The sequence below is a fragment of the Alosa pseudoharengus genome, unplaced genomic scaffold, assembly GCF_046254945.1.
Source record: "Alosa pseudoharengus isolate Yale_2024_CS ecotype anadromous, Long Island Sound unplaced genomic scaffold, YU_APseudo_1.1 YU_APseudo_1.1_scf_6, whole genome shotgun sequence".
In the NCBI taxonomy this organism is placed as follows: Eukaryota; Metazoa; Chordata; class Actinopteri; order Clupeiformes; family Clupeidae; genus Alosa; species Alosa pseudoharengus.
This window is the reverse complement of record NW_027468848.1, coordinates 38230335-38239882: the sequence shown is the minus strand read 5'-3', so window position 1 is coordinate 38239882 and position 9548 is coordinate 38230335. Positions and strand designations below refer to the sequence as shown.

Here is a 9548-nt window from a genome sequence, read left to right as displayed (position 1 = left end):
GAAATCTGGTGTACCACGTTTCATGTGGCTACTGGATATGGCGGCTGCATCGAAAAGCAGGACAGATCGATTAAGGCAGTAAACGGAAGAAGATTTTCAGATGCGTGTTTTGCCGAGCTTTACACAGAAGTTTTACGTCACAGCCAAAGGAGAACAAATAATGCTATGGCAGTGACTGTGCCACGGACCTGCAGAAAGGCTCCTGCGCGAGGCTTGAACTCGCGACCCCTGGTTTACGAGACCAGTGCTCTTGCCACTGAGCTATGGAGCCCTCGTGCACGCAAAAGTATTCAGCGTTTGCTCCTCAAATGTTTCCTGTACGATAATCCTGTCCCTATTTCATGATACAAAGACAAACTGATGGGGAAAATAAATTCCTAGGAGCTGTCCACACGCACCAAAGCGCCATCAACAATCCATGTATTTTTCTTCCTAAATTTGCTTTGACTTTCTAGCTAAGGTGCAATTCACTTGAACAAAAGCAGAGATTTCACATTTGCTGAAGGCTGGTTGACTCAAGACACACCACTGGTACACTTGAAGTAACCAGTATTTTTGTCTATAGAAGGTGGTTAACGGTAGACTATCCAGGCAAAGTTGCTCATTTCACCTTTGCTGTAAAACTGTTACGTCAGGTCTAGGCTCCAGTGAGGATTGAACTCACGACCCCTGGTTTACAAGACCAGTGCTCTGACCACTGAGCTATGAAGCCACACTGTTGCAGATTTTGGGTCAGGAAATCTGGTGTGCCACATTTCATGTCGCTCCATGGTATGGCCGCTGTGTACAAAAGCAGGTCTGATCGGTGAGCCCAGTGAACGCGGGTACATTTTGAGATGGGTGTTTTGTCGACCTTTACCACAGAACCTTTACGTCACAGACAAAGAAGAAAAAATAAAGGTAAGTCAATCTCTGTGCCACGGTCCTGAAACAGGCTCCAGCGAGGATTGAACTCGCGACCCCTGGTTTACGAGACCAGTGCTCTTACCACTGAGCTATAGAGCCCTGGTGCATGAAAGAGTAGTCAGCGTTTGCTCCTCAAATGTTGCCTGTATGATAATTCTGTCCCTATTTCATGATACAAAGAGAAACTGACGGGAAAAATAAAATCCTAGCAGCTGTCCACGCACCAATGCTCCATCAACAAACCATGTATTTTTTGTGCTGAATTTGCTGTGACTTTCTCGCTAATGTGCAGGTCACTTTAACGAACGCACACTTTATGGCAACCCTTGAAGTAACCACTCTTGTCAAAAGAAGGCTGTCAACAGCAGACGACCCAGGAAAAGTGGTTACCTTAGCTGTAAAAATGTTCCGCAGAAATCAGACTCCAGTGAGGATTGAACTCACTATCCCTGGTTTACAAGACCAGTGCTCTATCCACTGAGCTATGAAGCCACAAAACTAAAGAATTAGGGTCAAGAAATCTGGTGTACCACGTTTCATGTGGCTACTGGATATGGCGGCTGCATCGAAAAGCAGGACAGATCGATTAAGGCAGTAAACGGAAGAAGATTTTCAGATGCGTGTTTTGCCGAGCTTTACACAGAAGTTTTACGTCACAGCCAAAGGAGAACAAATAATGCTATGGCAGTGACTGTGCCACGGACCTGCAGAAAGGCTCCTGCGCGAGGCTTGAACTCGCGACCCCTGGTTTACGAGACCAGTGCTCTTGCCACTGAGCTATGGAGCCCTCGTGCACGCAAAAGTATTCAGCGTTTGCTCCTCAAATGTTTCCTGTACGATAATCCTGTCCCTATTTCATGATACAAAGACAAACTGATGGGGAAAATAAATTCCTAGGAGCTGTCCACACGCACCAAAGCGCCATCAACAATCCATGTATTTTTCTTCCTAAATTTGCTTTGACTTTCTAGCTAAGGTGCAATTCACTTGAACAAAAGCAGAGATTTCACATTTGCTGAAGGCTGGTTGACTCAAGACACACCACTGGTACACTTGAAGTAACCAGTATTTTTGTCTATAGAAGGTGGTTAACGGTAGACTATCCAGGCAAAGTTGCTCATTTCACCTTTGCTGTAAAACTGTTACGTCAGGTCTAGGCTCCAGTGAGGATTGAACTCACGACCCCTGGTTTACAAGACCAGTGCTCTGACCACTGAGCTATGAAGCCACACTGTTGCAGATTTTGGGTCAGAAAATCTGGTGTGCCACATTTCATGTCGCTCCATGGTATGGCCGCTGTGTACAAAAGCAGGTCTGATCGGTGAGCCCAGTGAACGCGGGTACATTTTGAGATGTGTGTTTTGTCGACCTTTACCACAGAACCTTTACGTCACAGACAAAGAAGAAAAAATAAAGGTAAGTCATTCTCTGTGCCACGGTCCTGAAACAGGCTCCAGCGAGGATTGAACTCGCGACCCCTGGTTTACGAGACCAGTGCTCTTACCACTGAGCTATAGAGCACTGGTGCATGAAAGAGTAGTCAGCGTTTGCTCCTCAAATGTTGCCTGTATGATAATTCTGTCCCTATTTCATGATACAAAGAGAAACTGACGGGAAAAATAAAATCCTAGCAGCTGTCCACGCACCAATGCTCCATCAACAAACCATGTATTTTTTGTGCTGAATTTGCTGTGACTTTCTCGCTAATGTGCAGGTCACTTTAACGAACGCACACTTTATGGCAACCCTTGAAGTAACCACTCTTGTCAAAAGAAGGCTGTCAACAGCAGACGACCCAGGAAAAGTGGTTACCTTAGCTGTAAAAATGTTCCGCAGAAATCAGACTCCAGTGAGGATTGAACTCACTATCCCTGGTTTACAAGACCAGTGCTCTATCCACTGAGCTATGAAGCCACAAAACTAAAGAATTAGGGTCAAGAAATCTGGTGTACCACGTTTCATGTGGCTACTGGATATGGCGGCTGCATCGAAAAGCAGGACAGATCGATTAAGGCAGTAAACGGAAGAAGATTTTCAGATGCGTGTTTTGCCGAGCTTTACACAGAAGTTTTACGTCACAGCCAAAGGAGAACAAATAATGCTATGGCAGTGACTGTGCCACGGACCTGCAGAAAGGCTCCTGCGCGAGGCTTGAACTCGCGACCCCTGGTTTACGAGACCAGTGCTCTTGCCACTGAGCTATGGAGCCCTCGTGCACGCAAAAGTATTCAGCGTTTGCTCCTCAAATGTTTCCTGTACGATAATCCTGTCCCTATTTCATGATACAAAGACAAACTGATGGGGAAAATAAATTCCTAGGAGCTGTCCACACGCACCAAAGCGCCATCAACAATCCATGTATTTTTCTTCCTAAATTTGCTTTGACTTTCTAGCTAAGGTGCAATTCACTTGAACAAAAGCAGAGATTTCACATTTGCTGAAGGCTGGTTGACTCAAGACACACCACTGGTACACTTGAAGTAACCAGTATTTTTGTCTATAGAAGGTGGTTAACGGTAGACTATCCAGGCAAAGTTGCTCATTTCACCTTTGCTGTAAAACTGTTACGTCAGGTCTAGGCTCCAGTGAGGATTGAACTCACGACCCCTGGTTTACAAGACCAGTGCTCTGACCACTGAGCTATGAAGCCACACTGTTGCAGATTTTGGGTCAGAAAATCTGGTGTGCCACATTTCATGTCGCTCCATGGTATGGCCGCTGTGTACAAAAGCAGGTCTGATCGGTGAGCCCAGTGAACGCGGGTACATTTTGAGATGTGTGTTTTGTCGACCTTTACCACAGAACCTTTACGTCACAGACAAAGAAGAAAAAATAAAGGTAAGTCATTCTCTGTGCCACGGTCCTGAAACAGGCTCCAGCGAGGATTGAACTCGCGACCCCTGGTTTACGAGACCAGTGCTCTTACCACTGAGCTATAGAGCACTGGTGCATGAAAGAGTAGTCAGCGTTTGCTCCTCAAATGTTGCCTGTATGATAATTCTGTCCCTATTTCATGATACAAAGAGAAACTGACGGGAAAAATAAAATCCTAGCAGCTGTCCACGCACCAATGCTCCATCAACAAACCATGTATTTTTTGTGCTGAATTTGCTGTGACTTTCTCGCTAATGTGCAGGTCACTTTAACGAACGCACACTTTATGGCAACCCTTGAAGTAACCACTCTTGTCAAAAGAAGGCTGTCAACAGCAGACGACCCAGGAAAAGTGGTTACCTTAGCTGTAAAAATGTTCCGCAGAAATCAGAGTCCAGTGAGGATTGAACTCACTATCCCTGGTTTACAAGACCAGTGCTCTATCCACTGAGCTATGAAGCCACAAAACTAAAGAATTAGGGTCAAGAAATCTGGTGTACCACGTTTCATGTGGCTACTGGATATGGCGGCTGCATCGAAAAGCAGGACAGATCGATTAGAGCAGTAAACGGAAGAAGATTTTCAGATGCGTGTTTTGCCGACCTTTACACAGAAGTTTTACGTCACAGCCAAAGGAGAACAAATAATGCTATGGCACCACGGACCTGCAGAAAGGCTCCTGCGCGAGGCTTGAACTCGCGACCCCTGGTTTACGAGACCAGTGCTCTTGCCACTGAGCTATGGAGCCCTCGTGCACGCAAAAGTATTCAGCGTTTGCTCCTCAAATGTTTCCTGTACGATAATCCTGTCCCTATTTCATGATACAAAGACAAACTGATGGGGAAAATAAATTCCTAGGAGCTGTCCACACGCACCAAAGCGCCATCAACAATCCATGTATTTTTCTTCCTAAATTTGCTTTGACTTTCTAGCTAAGGTGCAATTCACTTGAACAAAAGCAGAGATTTCACATTTGCTGAAGGCTGGTTGACTCAAGACACACCACTGGTACACTTGAAGTAACCAGTATTTTTGTCTATAGAAGGTGGTTAACGGTAGACTATCCAGGCAAAGTTGCTCATTTCACCTTTGCTGTAAAACTGTTACGTCAGGTCTAGGCTCCAGTGAGGATTGAACTCACGACCCCTGGTTTACAAGACCAGTGCTCTGACCACTGAGCTATGAAGCCACACTGTTGCAGATTTTGGGTCAGGAAATCTGGTGTGCCACATTTCATGTCGCTCCATGGTATGGCCGCTGTGTACAAAAGCAGGTCTGATCGGTGAGCCCAGTGAACGCGGGTACATTTTGAGATGGGTGTTTTGTCGACCTTTACCACAGAACCTTTACGTCACAGACAAAGAAGAAAAAATAAAGGTAAGTCAATCTCTGTGCCACGGTCCTGAAACAGGCTCCAGCGAGGATTGAACTCGCGACCCCTGGTTTACGAGACCAGTGCTCTTACCACTGAGCTATAGAGCCCTGGTGCATGAAAGAGTAGTCAGCGTTTGCTCCTCAAATGTTGCCTGTATGATAATTCTGTCCCTATTTCATGATACAAAGAGAAACTGACGGGAAAAATAAAATCCTAGCAGCTGTCCACGCACCAATGCTCCATCAACAAACCATGTATTTTTTGTGCTGAATTTGCTGTGACTTTCTCGCTAATGTGCAGGTCACTTTAACGAACGCACACTTTATGGCAACCCTTGAAGTAACCACTCTTGTCAAAAGAAGGCTGTCAACAGCAGACGACCCAGGAAAAGTGGTTACCTTAGCTGTAAAAATGTTCCGCAGAAATCAGAGTCCAGTGAGGATTGAACTCACTATCCCTGGTTTACAAGACCAGTGCTCTATCCACTGAGCTATGAAGCCACAAAACTAAAGAATTAGGGTCAAGAAATCTGGTGTACCACGTTTCATGTGGCTACTGGATATGGCGGCTGCATCGAAAAGCAGGACAGATCGATTAAGGCAGTAAACGGAAGAAGATTTTCAGATGCGTGTTTTGCCGAGCTTTACACAGAAGTTTTACGTCACAGCCAAAGGAGAACAAATAATGCTATGGCAGTGACTGTGCCACGGACCTGCAGAAAGGCTCCTGCGCGAGGCTTGAACTCGCGACCCCTGGTTTACGAGACCAGTGCTCTTGCCACTGAGCTATGGAGCCCTCGTGCACGCAAAAGTATTCAGCGTTTGCTCCTCAAATGTTTCCTGTACGATAATCCTGTCCCTATTTCATGATACAAAGACAAACTGATGGGGAAAATAAATTCCTAGGAGCTGTCCACACGCACCAAAGCGCCATCAACAATCCATGTATTTTTCTTCCTAAATTTGCTTTGACTTTCTAGCTAAGGTGCAATTCACTTGAACAAAAGCAGAGATTTCACATTTGCTGAAGGCTGGTTGACTCAAGACACACCACTGGTACACTTGAAGTAACCAGTATTTTTGTCTATAGAAGGTGGTTAACGGTAGACTATCCAGGCAAAGTTGCTCATTTCACCTTTGCTGTAAAACTGTTACGTCAGGTCTAGGCTCCAGTGAGGATTGAACTCACGACCCCTGGTTTACAAGACCAGTGCTCTGACCACTGAGCTATGAAGCCACACTGTTGCAGATTTTGGGTCAGAAAATCTGGTGTGCCACATTTCATGTCGCTCCATGGTATGGCCGCTGTGTACAAAAGCAGGTCTGATCGGTGAGCCCAGTGAACGCGGGTACATTTTGAGATGTGTGTTTTGTCGACCTTTACCACAGAACCTTTACGTCACAGACAAAGAAGAAAAAATAAAGGTAAGTCATTCTCTGTGCCACGGTCCTGAAACAGGCTCCAGCGAGGATTGAACTCGCGACCCCTGGTTTACGAGACCAGTGCTCTTACCACTGAGCTATAGAGCACTGGTGCATGAAAGAGTAGTCAGCGTTTGCTCCTCAAATGTTGCCTGTATGATAATTCTGTCCCTATTTCATGATACAAAGAGAAACTGACGGGAAAAATAAAATCCTAGCAGCTGTCCACGCACCAATGCTCCATCAACAAACCATGTATTTTTTGTGCTGAATTTGCTGTGACTTTCTCGCTAATGTGCAGGTCACTTTAACGAACGCACACTTTATGGCAACCCTTGAAGTAACCACTCTTGTCAAAAGAAGGCTGTCAACAGCAGACGACCCAGGAAAAGTGGTTACCTTAGCTGTAAAAATGTTCCGCAGAAATCAGACTCCAGTGAGGATTGAACTCACTATCCCTGGTTTACAAGACCAGTGCTCTATCCACTGAGCTATGAAGCCACAAAACTAAAGAATTAGGGTCAAGAAATCTGGTGTACCACGTTTCATGTGGCTACTGGATATGGCGGCTGCATCGAAAAGCAGGACAGATCGATTAAGGCAGTAAACGGAAGAAGATTTTCAGATGCGTGTTTTGCCGAGCTTTACACAGAAGTTTTACGTCACAGCCAAAGGAGAACAAATAATGCTATGGCAGTGACTGTGCCACGGACCTGCAGAAAGGCTCCTGCGCGAGGCTTGAACTCGCGACCCCTGGTTTACGAGACCAGTGCTCTTGCCACTGAGCTATGGAGCCCTCGTGCACGCAAAAGTATTCAGCGTTTGCTCCTCAAATGTTTCCTGTACGATAATCCTGTCCCTATTTCATGATACAAAGACAAACTGATGGGGAAAATAAATTCCTAGGAGCTGTCCACACGCACCAAAGCGCCATCAACAATCCATGTATTTTTCTTCCTAAATTTGCTTTGACTTTCTAGCTAAGGTGCAATTCACTTGAACAAAAGCAGAGATTTCACATTTGCTGAAGGCTGGTTGACTCAAGACACACCACTGGTACACTTGAAGTAACCAGTATTTTTGTCTATAGAAGGTGGTTAACGGTAGACTATCCAGGCAAAGTTGCTCATTTCACCTTTGCTGTAAAACTGTTACGTCAGGTCTAGGCTCCAGTGAGGATTGAACTCACGACCCCTGGTTTACAAGACCAGTGCTCTGACCACTGAGCTATGAAGCCACACTGTTGCAGATTTTGGGTCAGAAAATCTGGTGTGCCACATTTCATGTCGCTCCATGGTATGGCCGCTGTGTACAAAAGCAGGTCTGATCGGTGAGCCCAGTGAACGCGGGTACATTTTGAGATGTGTGTTTTGTCGACCTTTACCACAGAACCTTTACGTCACAGACAAAGAAGAAAAAATAAAGGTAAGTCATTCTCTGTGCCACGGTCCTGAAACAGGCTCCAGCGAGGATTGAACTCGCGACCCCTGGTTTACGAGACCAGTGCTCTTACCACTGAGCTATAGAGCACTGGTGCATGAAAGAGTAGTCAGCGTTTGCTCCTCAAATGTTGCCTGTATGATAATTCTGTCCCTATTTCATGATACAAAGAGAAACTGACGGGAAAAATAAAATCCTAGCAGCTGTCCACGCACCAATGCTCCATCAACAAACCATGTATTTTTTGTGCTGAATTTGCTGTGACTTTCTCGCTAATGTGCAGGTCACTTTAACGAACGCACACTTTATGGCAACCCTTGAAGTAACCACTCTTGTCAAAAGAAGGCTGTCAACAGCAGACGACCCAGGAAAAGTGGTTACCTTAGCTGTAAAAATGTTCCGCAGAAATCAGAGTCCAGTGAGGATTGAACTCACTATCCCTGGTTTACAAGACCAGTGCTCTATCCACTGAGCTATGAAGCCACAAAACTAAAGAATTAGGGTCAAGAAATCTGGTGTACCACGTTTCATGTGGCTACTGGATATGGCGGCTGCATCGAAAAGCAGGACAGATCGATTAGAGCAGTAAACGGAAGAAGATTTTCAGATGCGTGTTTTGCCGACCTTTACACAGAAGTTTTACGTCACAGCCAAAGGAGAACAAATAATGCTATGGCACCACGGACCTGCAGAAAGGCTCCTGCGCGAGGCTTGAACTCGCGACCCCTGGTTTACGAGACCAGTGCTCTTGCCACTGAGCTATGGAGCCCTCGTGCACGCAAAAGTATTCAGCGTTTGCTCCTCAAATGTTTCCTGTACGATAATCCTGTCCCTATTTCATGATACAAAGACAAACTGATGGGGAAAATAAATTCCTAGGAGCTGTCCACACGCACCAAAGCGCCATCAACAATCCATGTATTTTTCTTCCTAAATTTGCTTTGACTTTCTAGCTAAGGTGCAATTCACTTGAACAAAAGCAGAGATTTCACATTTGCTGAAGGCTGGTTGACTCAAGACACACCACTGGTACACTTGAAGTAACCAGTATTTTTGTCTATAGAAGGTGGTTAACGGTAGACTATCCAGGCAAAGTTGCTCATTTCACCTTTGCTGTAAAACTGTTACGTCAGGTCTAGGCTCCAGTGAGGATTGAACTCACGACCCCTGGTTTACAAGACCAGTGCTCTGACCACTGAGCTATGAAGCCACACTGTTGCAGATTTTGGGTCAGAAAATCTGGTGTGCCACATTTCATGTCGCTCCATGGTATGGCCGCTGTGTACAAAAGCAGGTCTGATCGGTGAGCCCAGTGAACGCGGGTACATTTTGAGATGTGTGTTTTGTCGACCTTTACCACAGAACCTTTACGTCACAGACAAAGAAGAAAAAATAAAGGTAAGTCATTCTCTGTGCCACGGTCCTGAAACAGGCTCCAGCGAGGATTGAACTCGCGACCCCTGGTTTACGAGACCAGTGCTCTTACCACTGAGCTATAGAGCACTGGTGCATGAAAGAGTAGTCAGCGTTTG

General features: G+C 45.6%; 27 non-coding genes across 27 annotated transcripts; all 27 read right to left on the bottom strand.

Moving 5' to 3' along the window:
* Positions 1-196: 196 nt before the first annotated feature.
* trnat-cgu (transfer RNA threonine (anticodon CGU)) lies at positions 197-271 on the bottom strand. The gene has a single exon. It is a non-coding gene; the product is annotated as a tRNA-Thr (tRNA).
* Positions 272-639: 368 nt separating this feature from the next.
* trnat-ugu (transfer RNA threonine (anticodon UGU)) lies at positions 640-712 on the bottom strand. The gene has a single exon. It is a non-coding gene; the product is annotated as a tRNA-Thr (tRNA).
* A 220-nt stretch (positions 713-932) lies between these two features.
* Positions 933-1005, bottom strand: trnat-cgu (transfer RNA threonine (anticodon CGU)). Its single transcript has one exon. It is a non-coding gene; the product is annotated as a tRNA-Thr (tRNA).
* A 320-nt stretch (positions 1006-1325) lies between these two features.
* trnat-ugu (transfer RNA threonine (anticodon UGU)) lies at positions 1326-1398 on the bottom strand. The gene has a single exon. It is a non-coding gene; the product is annotated as a tRNA-Thr (tRNA).
* A 220-nt stretch (positions 1399-1618) lies between these two features.
* On the bottom strand, positions 1619-1693 carry trnat-cgu (transfer RNA threonine (anticodon CGU)). The gene has a single exon. It is a non-coding gene; the product is annotated as a tRNA-Thr (tRNA).
* A 368-nt stretch (positions 1694-2061) lies between these two features.
* On the bottom strand, positions 2062-2134 carry trnat-ugu (transfer RNA threonine (anticodon UGU)). The gene has a single exon. It is a non-coding gene; the product is annotated as a tRNA-Thr (tRNA).
* Positions 2135-2354: 220 nt separating this feature from the next.
* Positions 2355-2427, bottom strand: trnat-cgu (transfer RNA threonine (anticodon CGU)). Its single transcript has one exon. It is a non-coding gene; the product is annotated as a tRNA-Thr (tRNA).
* Positions 2428-2747: 320 nt separating this feature from the next.
* trnat-ugu (transfer RNA threonine (anticodon UGU)) lies at positions 2748-2820 on the bottom strand. The gene has a single exon. It is a non-coding gene; the product is annotated as a tRNA-Thr (tRNA).
* A 220-nt stretch (positions 2821-3040) lies between these two features.
* trnat-cgu (transfer RNA threonine (anticodon CGU)) lies at positions 3041-3115 on the bottom strand. The gene has a single exon. It is a non-coding gene; the product is annotated as a tRNA-Thr (tRNA).
* A 368-nt stretch (positions 3116-3483) lies between these two features.
* trnat-ugu (transfer RNA threonine (anticodon UGU)) lies at positions 3484-3556 on the bottom strand. Its single transcript has one exon. It is a non-coding gene; the product is annotated as a tRNA-Thr (tRNA).
* Positions 3557-3776: 220 nt separating this feature from the next.
* On the bottom strand, positions 3777-3849 carry trnat-cgu (transfer RNA threonine (anticodon CGU)). Its single transcript has one exon. It is a non-coding gene; the product is annotated as a tRNA-Thr (tRNA).
* Positions 3850-4169: 320 nt separating this feature from the next.
* trnat-ugu (transfer RNA threonine (anticodon UGU)) lies at positions 4170-4242 on the bottom strand. Its single transcript has one exon. It is a non-coding gene; the product is annotated as a tRNA-Thr (tRNA).
* Positions 4243-4453: 211 nt separating this feature from the next.
* Positions 4454-4528, bottom strand: trnat-cgu (transfer RNA threonine (anticodon CGU)). The gene has a single exon. It is a non-coding gene; the product is annotated as a tRNA-Thr (tRNA).
* A 368-nt stretch (positions 4529-4896) lies between these two features.
* Positions 4897-4969, bottom strand: trnat-ugu (transfer RNA threonine (anticodon UGU)). The gene has a single exon. It is a non-coding gene; the product is annotated as a tRNA-Thr (tRNA).
* Positions 4970-5189: 220 nt separating this feature from the next.
* Positions 5190-5262, bottom strand: trnat-cgu (transfer RNA threonine (anticodon CGU)). Its single transcript has one exon. It is a non-coding gene; the product is annotated as a tRNA-Thr (tRNA).
* A 320-nt stretch (positions 5263-5582) lies between these two features.
* Positions 5583-5655, bottom strand: trnat-ugu (transfer RNA threonine (anticodon UGU)). The gene has a single exon. It is a non-coding gene; the product is annotated as a tRNA-Thr (tRNA).
* A 220-nt stretch (positions 5656-5875) lies between these two features.
* trnat-cgu (transfer RNA threonine (anticodon CGU)) lies at positions 5876-5950 on the bottom strand. The gene has a single exon. It is a non-coding gene; the product is annotated as a tRNA-Thr (tRNA).
* A 368-nt stretch (positions 5951-6318) lies between these two features.
* On the bottom strand, positions 6319-6391 carry trnat-ugu (transfer RNA threonine (anticodon UGU)). The gene has a single exon. It is a non-coding gene; the product is annotated as a tRNA-Thr (tRNA).
* Positions 6392-6611: 220 nt separating this feature from the next.
* trnat-cgu (transfer RNA threonine (anticodon CGU)) lies at positions 6612-6684 on the bottom strand. The gene has a single exon. It is a non-coding gene; the product is annotated as a tRNA-Thr (tRNA).
* A 320-nt stretch (positions 6685-7004) lies between these two features.
* On the bottom strand, positions 7005-7077 carry trnat-ugu (transfer RNA threonine (anticodon UGU)). Its single transcript has one exon. It is a non-coding gene; the product is annotated as a tRNA-Thr (tRNA).
* Positions 7078-7297: 220 nt separating this feature from the next.
* trnat-cgu (transfer RNA threonine (anticodon CGU)) lies at positions 7298-7372 on the bottom strand. Its single transcript has one exon. It is a non-coding gene; the product is annotated as a tRNA-Thr (tRNA).
* Positions 7373-7740: 368 nt separating this feature from the next.
* On the bottom strand, positions 7741-7813 carry trnat-ugu (transfer RNA threonine (anticodon UGU)). The gene has a single exon. It is a non-coding gene; the product is annotated as a tRNA-Thr (tRNA).
* A 220-nt stretch (positions 7814-8033) lies between these two features.
* On the bottom strand, positions 8034-8106 carry trnat-cgu (transfer RNA threonine (anticodon CGU)). The gene has a single exon. It is a non-coding gene; the product is annotated as a tRNA-Thr (tRNA).
* A 320-nt stretch (positions 8107-8426) lies between these two features.
* trnat-ugu (transfer RNA threonine (anticodon UGU)) lies at positions 8427-8499 on the bottom strand. The gene has a single exon. It is a non-coding gene; the product is annotated as a tRNA-Thr (tRNA).
* A 211-nt stretch (positions 8500-8710) lies between these two features.
* On the bottom strand, positions 8711-8785 carry trnat-cgu (transfer RNA threonine (anticodon CGU)). Its single transcript has one exon. It is a non-coding gene; the product is annotated as a tRNA-Thr (tRNA).
* Positions 8786-9153: 368 nt separating this feature from the next.
* On the bottom strand, positions 9154-9226 carry trnat-ugu (transfer RNA threonine (anticodon UGU)). Its single transcript has one exon. It is a non-coding gene; the product is annotated as a tRNA-Thr (tRNA).
* A 220-nt stretch (positions 9227-9446) lies between these two features.
* On the bottom strand, positions 9447-9519 carry trnat-cgu (transfer RNA threonine (anticodon CGU)). Its single transcript has one exon. It is a non-coding gene; the product is annotated as a tRNA-Thr (tRNA).
* Positions 9520-9548: the final 29 nt, after the last annotated feature.